General features: G+C 28.5%; 1 protein-coding gene across 1 annotated transcript in view; it reads left to right on the top strand.

Moving 5' to 3' along the window:
- The first annotated feature begins 369 nt into the window (after window positions 1-369).
- Window positions 370-16654, top strand: part of LOC113386976 (metabotropic glutamate receptor 2-like) — an 82998-nt gene continuing 66713 nt past the window's right edge. Inside the window, exon 1 of the mRNA XM_026624734.1 lies at window positions 370-446. The gene's annotated coding sequence lies outside the window, so the exon portion shown is untranslated. The remainder of the gene's footprint in view (window positions 447-16654) is intronic.

Raw genomic sequence — 16654 nt, 5'->3', positions numbered from 1 at the left:
TGTAATGCATGTTCATAAGTTTGCTGAAATTTTACACAATCTCTAAAAAGTCACTGGTTAAAAAATTATCCAGGTCTCAAAAACTACATAAAAAACGTATTTCTTTATAACTTACTTCTAAATTCATAATAAATATACTTACAATTTTACATACAAAAATAATTTATGGTTAGTGGGTATAAAAGCTGAAAACATGGTTTAGAATCTAGAATGTTGCGATATTGTATAATTTCTTTATTTCTGTCTCGAAAATATTAAACTTTTTTTCAATAATAAAATATAATTAATTTTCTTTAAACATCTTTTATTAGGAATTGATTTGTATACAATATTTCTAAAACTTGAAATTATTCAATTTTAGGTACTGAAACTAAAAATGGTTCCAGGAGCGAAACATAATGCAGTAAAATAGAGACCTGCTAGAAAGTCCTGCAATACATATATAAGTGAGTACTTGCATATATACAAAATAGATTTAGAAAAAAAATAGTGTTTATTGTTGAAACTATATTCTAAAAGACATCATTATCAACTACAATTTTTTTTTTACTTGATATTGGCTTTCGGGGTAAACTCTTAGGCGCGAGAAGGAGAATGAATGTAAGCAAAACCTACTAGTAAAACTTATTTTATTTTTTGTATTTATATTTTATTATATTTTTCATTAGGGAACTATCAAGTATGTTACCATTTCAACAAAAGTTAGTACATTTTTTTAAAAGAGAGCCTCTCAAAGTCCACCAATTTTGAAAATATTAAATTCAGAGTTTAACAAAAAGTTTTACTTATTGCAACCTTTGGGCAATTGTGTTATTTAATTTTGACTGTAATCCAAGGAATGTTATTTATGGATTAAATTTTTTATTTACATTTCGAATTACAATCTGTCGTTATAAACAACATTCAGTAATTTTAATGGTTATTCAATAAGGGAAAAAAGTCGAAAGATCACCCAGTGGTGATCCTATTCGATGTTGGATATGGATATGTTTTTACAAATGTAGTCCTGATGTAAAAAAAATTAATAAAGCATACGAGTGATTATAGGATTATACATATTATAGGATTACTAAAGGATATCAAAAAGCAGCCGTTTTCTTCTGAGCCGTTCAATGCCACGGTTTTTAATTAAGTTTTTGGCCATGATGTTTGGGTGGTTTTGTATTCTGTCCTTGTATCTCAGACTGAATTTATCAATTTCTTCCTTAACTGTGTTCATGTTCAAATCTGCATAAACGAACCAATTTGGGATATACCAGGGTTCGTTTTTTTTTTACAAAATCTTGTTTTGAAATCTTTGAATTATGGCGATGTTGTATTTGCGTGTCGTTTCCCAAAGCTGTATTCCGTACGTCCAATTTGGTTTTAACATGACTTTGTACAGAAGAAGTCGATTCAAAATTTGAATGAACTAAATCAAGAAAATTCACATTGATAACCGAAAAAAGGTCAGTTTCACCAAAACTTTACACTGGTAACTCATAATTTTCAAAACTACACGTATTATTTTTTTTTCATGATAGTTACGATCAATGCTATCACCTCGTTTCGTCTCTGACGTTGATTCCGCTATGTCCTTAGAGATTATTCTTAAATATCCTATTAAAACGCTAAAAATATCATGTATTCAGCATTCTCTATCCATAATCTGGCCACAGATCTTTTATAGTATAAAGCCGTAAACATAAGATTAACGCTTTCCAGCGAATGACCCATTCTGTCATAAAACGATAAAACTCGGATTGGATACGTACAACCTACAACAAATCAAAAGGACACGGAACGCAAACGTTTTTCACATAAATCCCCGGAAAAGTGGGAAGAAAAATAAACCATTACATCAAGTCTTCCATAACACGTACCATGAATTTGAATAAAAAACCTACGGAACCGCATGTGTGCACGGAATTGCTGACTTACAGATTTAGATGATAATGACAATTGTGACACAAATGCGAGAGAATTCATAAATAAACTTGTGGTGTAATGCAACTGGCCTTAAGGCAAATTGCTAGAACTTCCTGGAACTTTAAACGTTTTCAAATAGATTATTATAAATACTAACATTGTCTAATATTTAAATAAAAAAAATCTCCAGAATTAATTGTTTTGTCAACACAAACGGAAAGTTATGAATCATTCAAATCGAATGCTTAGTTCTCTCAAAAACTGCCATTTTTTGCACATTTAGCCAAAATGTTCAGAAACCTCTAAAATGTGAAAATATGTTAAAATATTCATTTTATGTTTTTGGCCCATTACTAAATCATCTTACGGGAAGTTAACTTGGTATAAGTGGTATTTTGCCTTTAGGATCAATAATGAGATTCAAATATTTAAGTAAAATTGTCAACTGTTTGTTTCAAAAATAACATTTTTGATTTCACTATAAAATAATTAATTTGTCTTTTGACGAATTGACGTCTTTTAAACATACTTACAATATCTGAAATTGCATAAATTAAACTATAATCAGTAGCTACCGTCGAAACATCATAGCTCATATGATTTGGCATAGATTCGGATGAGAATTGCTTAAACGCAAAGCAAAACTTTTATGATTTTTTATAATTCAACTGCTTATCGTCGGCCTATAATATTTGAGCATGTTATTTCAGACTGCGATATCTATCGTCATACAAAGTTTCATCAAAAATAAATTTCACATATACGCATACACATATTTTTCCAAAATTGGCCTCAAACGATTTGGAATTGCTTGAAACGTCTAGAAAACATAAAATTATCAAGTCGAAATTTCTGGGGGCTTCGCGAAGAACATAAAATTCTTCTTCGAGAATTCAAATAAATTTGTGTATAAATATATATATATATATATATATATATATATATATATATATATATTGCAAAGTTGCTTTATCAGAAACATTAAAGTGAAAAATTAATTAATTTTCATAATTTTGACCTGAATTGTTTCAGAGTGTATGCTAAAATACAGGACACAATTATAAATTAAATTACAAAAATAAACATACAAAAGCTACGTGGAACTGTAATTCATATATTGGAAAACGATTTTAATTATTCCAGTTGTTAAAACTGATTATAATTCACGATTACCTCTGTATAGAATTTGTATCATACCTAATATAAATCACAAAATAAATATTTATTATTATTTGTGCTAGAATTTTCTACTAAATATTGAGACTCTTGCCAGTCTCCAACCAGTTATAAACTGGTAAATCATTTAAAATATTGTCATACCTGCACAAAATATTTTAGTCTGCACAAAATTTGTCACAACTGTACCCTATGCACATTTTTGAAAACAAATCATCGTTATAACTGAACAATTTTTTTATTTATTTCTACAGTACTACTATATTTTTATAAACGTTTAAATAAATCCTTAAAACTTTCTTTAACAAACTTCAAAAAGATTTAACAAAATTCGAATAAGCGGGTAGGAAGAGTTTCTATACATACATCTGTACAGAAGAATTATTAGAATATATATATATATATATATATATATATATTTAAATTATAATTATTCAAATTATTAATAAAAATATTAAAATCAGCGGTATACAACACCCATGGCTGGTGTTTCCTATACTTCGTACCTCGTCCAATATTTTATGCCCGCGTTATATGAAGTTATTGTTAAAAAGAATTTACAATGTTGAGTATATATAGCTATTTTATATTCTCATAAAGTTTATGAAATGAGTAAAATATTGTTAGCGGCGTTCATCATTGACTTTGCTTGGGAACACAATCATTTTCTTCTTTCCATCACGATTAGGTTTGCGGAGAAAAATTGTAAAATATGTATCCATCTATAAATATGTCATTTTATATATGTCTTATAATTATCAATTTTTATTCGATAAATTAAGAATCGATAGATTAAGATAAATTTGCAAACAATTTTATATAATATAAATTTCATCGTGATAAAGATAGATCAATTACTATTCTTTCCAATTTATCACAATATCTTTATATTTAAATTAATCGTTTCCTTAGCCACTTACAACGTGGAAATAATTACTTTATTTAAAAAGAACCGTTTTAGCGACAATTCTTGACTCAATTAACTTCAGTGGAAATTCTTTGCAAGAGTTAGTAATTATCAATTACTCTGAGAACTTTTATAAAAAAGGCATTGACGTGGAAGACTGAAGAGAGATGAAGTTTAACTTTTGAACAAAATTGTTTTATATCATATTATTAAATCATAGACAATGTTCTTGAAGCATTGTGAGTAGATGTAAAATAAAACCAAATGAAAACTAGTTGGAATTGGTATTTTGCTTTGGGGCAAGTTACATGAACTTCCCGATATGTGTAAATGATCGACTTAACCAATAAAAAATAAATTAATTTATGAGTGATTGAAAATATTCTGAGTGGATTTATTACACATAACTGAAAACGAACACAACTCGGAGTATTTTTTAAAAGCAAATTTTCAAAAATCAATCAATTTTATAATTGAACCAGTTTCCAAGTACTCTATCGTTATACCAAGTAAATCGTCTAATTTGAATTTTAACAAACGTCAAAAAAAACTACTCAATTACCTCAAATATTGATGAATTTTTAAAATTAAAGGTTGTCGTAAGGCCGTAATATTTCAGTAAGTTCTATAAGACCATGATATATATCGCCTAAAAAAGTTCGATAAATATCGGCTTAAATTTCTTTAAACAAATATTAATATCTATCCCCTGATATATTTTAACCTTCAATTATCATGTTGAATTTGAAATCAGCTTTTTATATTTTTTACATCTGATATCTCTAATTAGTGTTTCATACAATGTTTTCTTACAGAGTAATTCTTATGCTAGTCATAATGTTGCATAGTGCATGCCTGAGAGTCAGAATTCGTAGGAGATAGTGTAGTAAATGGGTTAATTGGCAAGAAAATAGAGGAGACCGGGAAGAATTTTTAATATCATTCGTAGAAAATCAATTTTTAGACTAGCTGATGTTATAATAAGAAACATATTTTAGGAAATCATATTTTTATGGAGATTCAAACGTAGGTAAATCAAGTTATACATTTTTTACAACAAATTTCGAAAAAAATTCAAAGAAACAAGTTTGTTTCTCAGAACGTAAGCGGGGTCATTTCGTTTGTATATTATATTTTTGTTATAAAAGTTTGATGAATTGCTTAAAATACGAAGATTTTTTTATTTGATCAGTGTGATCTGCTAGTTTATCAAAAACTAAAGCCATATAGAATCAATCGGGTATCATGAGTAATGTTTATCAAAATTGTGCTTGTTTTTCTTGACATCATATGAAGAGAAAGATAGAGATTGTCTATAAAAAATATATAAAAAAATTCTTTATATAACTTTCTTATTTCAAACTGAAAATTTTATTTGGTATGCAATAGTATTATAGACTCACATTATTACTTATTTATATTTTTTAGGTCAAGTGCAGTATTTTTTATATTTCCATTCACCATTCTCAACATTGCTCAATGAGTGATTTGAGGTGGAAATAGTTGGTAGATTTTCCCTAATTTTCCCTAGACAATTTTCTTTGCTGTCTTATTCTCAACATTGCTCAATCAGTGATCCTATGTAGAATTTGTTAGTCGATTTTCCGCACACAATTTTATCCGGCGCCTTGTTCTTAACATTACTCAATCATTGATTTGACGTAGAAATAGTTGGTCGATTTTCCCTAATTTTCCTAAGACAATTTTCTCTGCTGCCTCATTCTTAACATTGCTTAATCAGTGATCCGATGTAGAAATAGTTGGTCGATTACCCCCAATCTTTCCTAAATCATTTTATCCGCAGCCTTATTCTCAACATTGCTCAAATATTGATTTGGCGTAGAAATAGTTGGTCAATTTTTTCCAATTTTCCCTACGTACATTTTCTCCGCTGCTAGTATTATAGGGTGGCCTATTTAAAAATTGGAATTTATCGATAGAAACTTGCCTGTAGGCCACACCGTGCGGAAGTTGCAATATATGAAAAAAAAACTAAGAATGTTGAGACCTTTCTAACGATGTATGATACTTTATATATTTTCTTTACAGAAATATCTGAACCGTGAGATATCTAGATCACTAGGACCACTAGATCACTAGGACCACCTGTAGTAGGTCGATTTTCCCCAGACAATTTTCTTCGCTACCCGATTCTCAACATTGTTCAATCATTGATATGGCGTAGAAATAGTTGGTCGATTTTCCCCAATTTTCCCTAGATCATTTTCTCCGCTGCCTTGTTCTCAACATTGCATCTTGGATGTGCACTTCTCCTGTCTTCTCAGCCATTTCTCAAGTTGCGTGTTTTTGTTTCGAATAACTAGAAGACAAGATGAACATGTACGAACAAAGGAATCTCACGAAATGTTTTTATAGCACAAATACGGTTTATATTAGTTTGCTCATATACTTAGTACATTATGCTTTTTTGTGCTACTCCTCCAGAACATCACATAATTGTTTACATTTATAAAATTTCAATTTTTTTTTAAATTATTCAGAAGTAAATATCGTTATTGGTAGTACTCTTGCATGATGGTAGCATGTTATACATAATAAATTAATTAGACGTTTATCACTAAAAAATTTGATAAAAAATGTGATGCTTTCTTCACACCACAACTTTTCTTATTATTATTATAAATTATTTACATCATGTATGCATTGTGCTGTTTCATATAATCAGCTTATGTATTCTTCGAACAAATGTAGCATTTCTGATTTGTTACGATCTTCTTTGTTACTGAATTTATGAGTAATTACACGAATTGTCTGTTAATATGATGATTTGGTATTCCCAGAATGGTATTTGACATATATTCGCAATGTTAAATTTCAAGCTACATTTAATTGAAATGCTTCTCTAAATTAATGTCATTTGAAACCCATAGATGTGCACTTGCTTTATAATCATAATGAATGATGTTATCATTGATGATATTGTTCTCTAGTACCTTCTGTTATTGTTCGATGATAGTTGAATGCTTTGAAGTTTTCAAATACATAGATAATTTGGAACTATCGAATAAAAAAAGAGTGCGCATAAGGATCACGCGCCATTGAAGTAAAACTTATTTGCTACTGTACAAAGTATCAAATTTAAATTAAGTAAAAATAAATACCTCATGTAGCAATTTTGAATAATGTTTATTAGTGATATGGTAACACTCGTGAATTATAAAGTATATATTTATAATAGTATTAAAAATATGTATAATATTTGAAAACAATAATGTAACTAAAGTCGCACTTCAAATATGACATGATCGGTTTGTCATTGTAATTAGCATTTAGAAATAAACCTTTGTTAGAGAAATGAAGTAATTGCTGATAATTAACTTCTATAATATTTGTTCACACAGTGGATTAAGTTAAACAACGCCTAAACAGAAATTGTTTTCGCAATACTCATTATGTGTAACAATTGTGTTTGAAGAACTTCATGTAATTAAAATTAACATACAATCATTGACTGCTTGTATTTTTTTACTATTTCGCTGGCGATATAATTTCATTTTTCGAACAGCTGTGATATCTGTCTTGCCTAAAAAATATTTTTCATTTTAATAACTTCAAAGATTTATAGAAACTAGGAATAATATAGAAATAATTTCTAATCAATAAACTTACATTTAGTACACGGCACGAATGTTTAATTTGTTTCATTATTTTCAAGGAACAGGGCAATATATTCTTCTAATTGTACTGCGATGTAACTTTAAAATGTTTATTTATCTTTGCCGATTTCCTTGTTGATATCGGTACGCATACAACGTTAACTCCAGTACGCATACAACGACAGATCTCTATTTACATACACGACGACTAATCACAATCGACCCGTATATAAATGATATCATCGAGAGCGAATGACGAACCATTGGCACTCGACTCTTGTCTGCCGTAACGCACTTCCGTGGCATTTATACGGATTTACACCCTAGTCGCGCCTAAAGAAGTTTTACTTTAAAAATTTACATACTATATAAAAACATACTATAGTAACAAGTTTGAAAGTAATCCATTTCAACAGATATCTCTGTGAGAGCACAAATTGAATGTGAAGTAGATATTAGTGAATTGTAAAGAATGATAAAATACATTTGAATTTTGAATTCCAAATTTCGAAATATGAGGAACTTTTTTTAAAATTCTGATAAAAGATACGTGCATATATTACTTTTCTCTCTAAAAGAATATAGTGTGAAAATATATGCGGTTCACCTGCGAATAGAGAAAACCCAGGAACCATATATATTTAGCGTTTGATGTCGGCACTATGAAAACATAATATGAGTTTCCTTTGAGAACTCGCTTTTCATTTTGTTGTTATATAAATATTGCAGAATTTCAAGAATAAAATATTACTAGTTCGAATTTTTTGTTTGTAGAAGCTTGAGTGATTCATCGAAATTATTTGATAAAAAAAATTTGAGAAAAATTTCAGTCTTATTGGGAAATTCTCAGAAAAACTTTGGAGTATTTGTTACTTCGATATTTTAATGATTATGTCTTCTCTCAGAGAAAATAAAATGTTGTTTACTCTAGAGAAAAAATATTCTTATCTACTAAAAAGTTGATTTCTTCGAAGAATTTGGTATATAAAATGTATATATGGGTAAATTGGTCATGTATTTTATTCCTACTTCGAAGGTTTCAAGAAATCATGGAAACAATTGTAAAAGCTTACTTTTAAATTCTTGTATTAACTTTTTGGATCTCATTATTATTTGTCAAATCTTAATAACATCAAAATCAACTAGATAAAAAAAAGAATTCAATTGTTCTGGAGAACAATTATAAACAAAATCAATTATTTTTCTGATATTTTTGGTGTTGCAAACAACATTTTACTATTATCTTAAATTAGAAAGTATAATTTGAGTAACGATTATTTGCTAAATTTTCAGTATAAAAACTTCTTTTGGTACTTGTACATTATAGTTTTTGAAATTTTGGTCAACAAATAATTTGCACATCACTCTTCTTTAATAAACTGTCAATCCTACGGAAATGTTATTAACAGTTTTGTATAGATTTTTGTATAGATTTTTTATTTTATTACATGATGTCAATTTTTACATACAACATTGTCAAAGATAAAAAATATCTTGATTATTTGAATGATTTGATTTTGTCGTATTAAAACTTTGCAAATTACGTGTCAAAATCATCGCAACTAACATACCATGTAAAAAATATATATCACATCATGATGGAAAAATTGTATGGTATTTTATCAAGCTTGTGTCAAATTTACATTTTCATTCCAACTATGCTAGAATATTATTTTGAACATTTTTCCTGAAATTCTATATCGGTAAAATTCTGTGCGTGAAATTACTGTTTCAGTAATAATAAATATTGTAATAAATTCTGAATATTTTTGTTTTAGTTTTGGCATTATTGTCCTAAATTATAACATTCGTACTAAAAACTAATTTATATTTGTATGAATTTAATAAATAGAAAATAATGTTTTATATAAAATCATAAAAATCAATAATAAGAAAAAGTAAAGAATTGAGACAAAGATGTTGCATGTGACTTTTACATACATTGTTGATTAAATGCAGAAATAAATCTAATATGTAAATGAGGGACTATATCAAAGACTAATAGATAAAATCTTACGACACGGATATAGGATTGAATCTGTATTGATCCTGCATAATAAAACTGAAGACAAAAATAGAAGAACTATCGGATTTTGGATAAAGAATGCATCAGATTGATATATTGCGCAAGAATAAAAAGAAAATTGGAAACTAAGACATTGATCTCGGTCACTCGTAAAATAAACTCTGGGAAATAAAAGTAGTTGTGCATGGATTTATTACTAAAGTTGAAATGTGGAACTTTTCGTGTAGGTAAATATTACATTTATTTATCTGGTAATATGAGATTGGAAAATTGTTACAAAAAATATACGAGCTATTTCTGAATGGAAAAATTTGATTTTTAAAATGTATCATCGTTAATTTTGAACCATATTGTGCGAGAGTTTTAGAATTATTACAGTATTGTCATATTTTTTTTTATACATTTTTCCTGATTCCTGATTTTCTGTTTTCAGCTCTTTTATTTAGTTCATGACACCTGAATATATTTTTTAAATAGACATTATTTAATTGATTGATAACATTTTTTCGTAAGTATTGTTATTTTTAATGTAGATTTAATCGTGTTTTAAATCAAATTTACATAGGGGTAAAAAGAACGAACTGAAACTTTTACATTGACAAAGGTGTCAGATACAAAAATAATAAATAAAAAAATAAATTAAGTTTAACAAAAAACAATTTTGAGAGAGATAAATTAATTTAATAATTATTCCAACTTTGCTGATGAATATTATTAACTTTATCTTTTATCTTGACTTGACTTTTATCTTTGTAAAAAATATGCACATACAATTTTTAATTCACATCGATTAGATAATTTAGCGATTATGTTATAAAATCCCTTTGAAATGAAAAATAAGACATTGGATCTGTTGGTCCTCTCGTTGGCCTTTTTTACCCCTCCTATGCGTTAAAAAAGAACAGATGACAAATTTTAGAAAAATAATAAAAAAACACCTTTCTAATATTAGGAATTAACTAGGAATTTTACTGAACATAATTTATTACGTGTTTATTTGATATGTGTTGTGTGTTGTGATGTAGTAATACTTAATGACAAAAAAACCTTTGTGCATTATTTGATCTTTTGTAAGTGAACAGTGCAAATATAGATCATTAATTTTAACTTCCCGTAGGGTAAGTTATTGTAATGGGCCGAAAATCTAAATTGAAAATTTTTACATTTCGCGACTTTTTGAAGGTTTCTGATCATTTTGGCAAACCTCAGAAAAAATGGATGTGTGTGTGTATGTGTATGTATGTATGGATACAATTTTCCAGTCACGTTTTCGGGCGCACGGATCAACCGATTTGAATGGTTCGAAAAACATTCGATTCCTATTAATAGGGAGATGTGTTAATTAGTTTTTGGCAAAGGCAGGTCCAGCAGTTACGGAGATAAAGAGTGCAAAAAATAGAAATCGAGTTTTTGAGAGAACGTAGCATCCGATTTGAATGATCTAAAAAACATTGAATTAGTAATGCTTGGGAGAAGTGTTTATTAGTTTTGGCAAAGGCAGGCACCGCCATTTCGAAGATACGGAGCAAAATGTGCCAAAAATGGCAGTTTTTGAGAGAACTAAGCGTCCAATTTAAATGATTCAAAGAACTCTCTGCTTGTCTTAACAAAATAATTGATTTTGGAAAAAAAATCAACTTTTTTTAAATAAAAAAAATTTTTGTTTATCGAAAATAATTTAGATTTCATTTTTAATTCTGACTATAGTTCTAATATACTTCAAACAAATAATTTCAACTTTGCAATTCAGTTTATATAATTCTTATAAATATTAGATAATGTTACAATATTTTTTACAAAAAAACATGAAAAATTACTTTGAAAATGCGAAGGTCTAGTAAGATATCACATATATTCATATTTTACCTCAATTAAAAAAAAAACTAAATTATTGAGAAAATATACAAAAATTTTACAATTATTCCTAGGTATTAAAAACAGACGTGGTGTTTGTAGAAAAAGCCCCCCCCCCCTTCCTCTACAAACACCACATCTGTTTTTAATACCTAGGAATAATTGTAAAATTTTTGAATATTTTCTCAATAATTTAGTTTTTTTAATTGAGCAGAGTTAAACTCCAATTTCAACTTCTTGCGTAAATCGTCATCATCTGCATTCTTCTTCTTCCCATTCCTTCAGTACTTCTATTTTACCTTCGACGACGTCATGCAGGAGGCACTCTTTTTGCAGAACGGGTCCGATCCAGTTTCCTTTTCTTTTCAGGATTGTGCTCAGTAGAGTCTTTCCTTGGACCACTCTTCTCAAGACTTCTTCATTTGTTATCTTTACCGCTCACTTTATTTAAATATCTACATATATATATATAAATAAGTCGCGTTTTCCTTTCTGACGATATAACTCCAGAACGCACGAACCGATTTCGACAATTTTGCATTTGTTGGAAAGGTCTAGGGCTCCGCAAGGTTTACAGTTTAAAAAATTAGTGCTGCATGGCATCGTGCCTTAATGCAAAATGCTGGAACTTTACGCACTGTAATTAAAAATTCGAGTATGGACATTAGTGAGAATTATCAGAATTATGCTTGGTTAAGTCAACGATCAATTTTTGCCGCAAAGAATAATGATGTACACTCACTGAATTTTACCATTCAATCAAAAAATTGCTGGCGAGTTGGTGACATACCAATGATTCCGACGGTTTTCCGTTGGACTTCAAACGATTGCAATTTCCAGTTTGTCTTGCGTTTGCAATGACCATTAACAAATCGCAAGGCCTATCGGTTAATGTTTGCGGGATAAATTTCAAATAGATTATTTAGAAAATCATTGTTTTTCACATGAGCAGTTATACGTTGCCTGTTCACGAGTTGGAAAACCATACGCTTTGTTTGTGTTAAAGTCAGCACAAAAAACAAAAAATGTGGTTTACCAAATATCACTTCAATGAAACGGATAACTTGCGGATTCACTTTCATTTACTTAAAGAAGTTCAACTTAAAAACACTTCATTTTTGTAATCGAAATAAATTCATTACTGTTTCGTAATAAAATCAAATTTTTCCTTTTCAAATATAAAACAAACAAATAATTTCTTCATCTTTCTCACGAAACCATCTGGTGGCGAAACGGAGTTCGTCGGGTTTGCTAGTATAATATAATATAATGTAATAAAATTTAGAAATTTTGTTCAAACAAAACAGCATTCAATTTTTGATTCCCTATCCATAATTTGTCTCTATTCAAAAAGCTAGTTGTTTCCCAGCATATACGAAGAAATAAATCAATCGTATATAAAAGTAAAATAAATACAAAGTAAAAGATAAAGCAACAAAGATATTTTATATCATCACTCGACAAAAATTGAATTTAATAATCAAATAAATTCATCATTTAGCACGAATATCAGTGACAAATATGAAAGCATTGAATTCTCCGATGTTCAGTTAAATAAATTCCTGCAATAAAATGGAATGGTATATTTACGGTTTCAAATCTCGAATTTTTGTTATCGCGTCTAAATAAAAAGCTGCATAAAAATAAGAGAGCTTTATTGCTTTTAATAAAACTCGATGCAAATATCTCTCTCATATATTCATATTACCCAGAAAACAGTTGTAACATGCACAAGTGTATGTGATTCTATCTTTTAGATGTAAACTTTATTAAATTTTTCTAATTGTTTTTGTAATACTCAATTTCAAAACTAGTCTTTTTATTGCATTCTAGACTGCAAGGCTCTTGATAGATTCTAAATAGATTATTATTAAATTCTTACACGGTTCTTATTAGATACCTAATCGACACTCACTCTTGTCGAATCATGATTAGATTTTTTCTGAGTTCTGATTAGATTTGCATTGGACTCTAGTTATCTACTTAATGGATGCTGATTAGATTTTATTAGATAATTATTAATTTATATTCTTAATCAATTTAGATTTTTATCATGTTCTTATTAGGCTTTTATTACGTTCTTGTTGAATTTCCATAGCACTCCTATTTCATTCATTGGTTTTAATCAAATTCTTGTTGGATTCTTCTTAGTAGGTTATTGCTGCATTCTTATTAGATTCTTGATAAAAAAATATAAAAAAAGTGTGCGCGTAAGGTTTACACGCGATTGAAGTAAAACTTATTAGCTACTGTACAAGATGGCATTTAAGTAAAAATAAATACATCATATAACAATTTTGAATGATGTTTATTAGTAATATGATAGATACGGTTTATTGGTAATATGGTTTTATACACATTTATATAATAATAAATTATAAATTATATACTTATAATAGCATTATAAAATATGAATAATATTTAAAAACAATAATGTAATTAAAGTCATACTTCAAATATGACATGATCGGTTTGTCATTGTAATTAGCATTTAAAAATGAACCTTCATTAGAGAAATGAAGTAATTGCTGATCAATAAATTCTATAATATTCGCTCACACAGTGGATTATGTTAAACAATGCATAAAGAAATATTGTTTTCGTAACTTCACTCATCATGTAATTGTGTTTGAAGAAATTCATGTAATTAAAATTAATATACATTGAGTGATAGTATCTTTTTTACTTTTTAGCTGGCGATATAATCTCATTCTTTGAACAGCTGTAATATCTGTCCTGCTAACAAATATTTTCCATTTTAATAACTTCAAGGGTTCATAGAAACTACGAATAATATAGAAATACAGCACAAATGTTTAATTTGTTTTATGATTTTCAAGGAATAGGATAAAATATTCTTCTGATTCAGGCATTTTTCAAGATTTGTACTACGATGTAACTATAAAATGTTTATTTATCTATGCCGATTTCCTTGTTGATATCGGTACGCATACAACGTTGATGCTGGTACGCATACAACGACAGAATTCTATTTAAATACGCGACGACTAATCACAATCTACCCGTACAGAAATGATATCATCGAGAGCGAATGACGAATCATTGGCACTCGACTCTGCCGTAATGCACTTCCGTTGCATTTGTACAAATTTACACCCTAGTCGCGCCTTAAGAAGTTTTACTTAAAAAAACACTCATTACATTATTTCTCTCACTTCATCACCTTCGAATATGGAATTGTCTTTGCAATGAGGTATTGGAAAAGCATTCAATTCACAAATATTCATTCCTCAAATTTATATTTATGATTCATTTACTCTGACTATTCAGTAAGATATTTTTGCTCATTTCACATCATTTATATTAAATCTGGTATCTACCCAAAGGTAGAGACATGCTTATTTATTTATATTTCATTCGAGCCGTCGGCTAACTTTTGCTTTTTAAAAGTTAAAGCGTGCATAAACAGGACGGGGTACCCTAGTTTTCCTTTTTTCCTTTGTCGGACAAGTTTTTTTATTTTCTCGTACCGATAGCAATTTTCACATAACGCACGAACGTACTAAGGAAAATACAAGTCTCCTAGGGGAAAGGAAAAACTATCAAAGAAAATGGAAGAAAGCAGTTAGTCGGCGAACTACATGCCCCCTCCTAACCACAGGTCAACATACGAAAAGCATGTTTATGGCACAGATCGAGACGACACATTACATATTATATATACTCAGGATATATATATATATATATATATATATATATATGTATATATATACTAGATGACCCGACAAACATTGTTCTATGCCCCGTCTATAATTCAAAAGCTTCAATTTTTTTAATATCCTATCCTATTCTTTTTAATATCCTATTTAATGTCCTGCCTTTGTGATTCATTTATGATCTTAGCATAAACGGTATAAGAAATTCAGACAAAAACAATATAGTATATGCGGTAAAACAGCAATTGATTTTACCAGACAACATAATTGCTTCAATAATTTAGTCTATAATTTTCATAATCTCGGACAATGTATAGGTTGCATTTTGACAATTATATAGATGGTTTACCCACTGTAACACATTCTACTTATAATTGTTTCTGGGGCATAGCATATTGATAGTCATTGCAAGTACCAAGTATAATCTGAGACTGATTTCATTTCAACTGAATCAGCACATCTGGATATTCAAGGATTTGATATATTAATACCAGGCTTGCAATTAATTCATCAATTTTCGAATTACGAAGCAAAATCAGAACATTCATTTTCATATTATATTGCAAATCGAGTAAAATTTCAAAAACTATGTGGAAAATTTTACAGCTTTGTCACGAGTTTGTATTGTACCTAATTCCTCCTCAAAACTGTTCTATTTTTAGATTTTGACATTCAATTTCTACTTTTTTGCTAAAATTTTTGTTTGCAAGTCATTTCTGTTTGTGCATATTGGAAATACGAATCAGCAATTATGCAAAAAATTGATAATTCCACGGATCTAGTTTTATCGATGGTAACCTTTTTGTTCGCCAATATCTAAGAATTGTGTTGAAATGTTTCAGTTTATATAGCAAATAAATTGGAGCTTTTCCATGAGCTTAAAAGGTCTTGATCAAAATTCAGTGAAAAATGTTTACAAAAAAAGACAATATTTGATCAGTTACAAAAAATTTTTTAGCTTCTCAAATGAATATTATTAAATAGAGATTTGTGCTTGGAGAGTGAAAATTTAGAGTTGTATGTAAAAATTAAAATAAATAAAATTGATCTAAAAATTTAAAAAAAAGTGTAAGGGTGAGGCAACCCTTGATAGAAATGAAGTGTTTTTGTAAGTGAAACTCAAGTTGAATTAAAAAAAATCTGAGCTAAAATTATGTCAAAAACATATATTAACTGAACGACCTTTTTGAATTTATAAACACAAGAATAATGTTTTAATGAAGGCATTTCTCAACTTCTTAGTTTCAAAGAAAAAAAACAGCATATAGGATCCATTCAAACCTATTTTATAATTGGTAGTTATAGTTTATCAAAATAATTATTGATTCCTGCATTTAAATATACATATCAAAAGCCAACTAAATAATACACAAATATAACGTTTCATTTATAAATCGCTAATGTAATATTTATAATGTTATGCTTCGATTTATTAGATAGAGTTTCATATTGCTAAAATATTTATTGTTGATTAACTCTTTTGTAATGT

This window comes from Ctenocephalides felis, unplaced genomic scaffold, assembly GCF_003426905.1.
Source record: "Ctenocephalides felis isolate EL2017-DRISC unplaced genomic scaffold, ASM342690v1 CF-g0.4_SCAFFOLD_03571, whole genome shotgun sequence".
Classification (NCBI taxonomy): Eukaryota; Metazoa; Arthropoda; class Insecta; order Siphonaptera; family Pulicidae; genus Ctenocephalides; species Ctenocephalides felis.
Note: the sequence above shows the minus strand (reverse complement) of the source record. Positions and strands in the feature narration are given on the sequence as shown.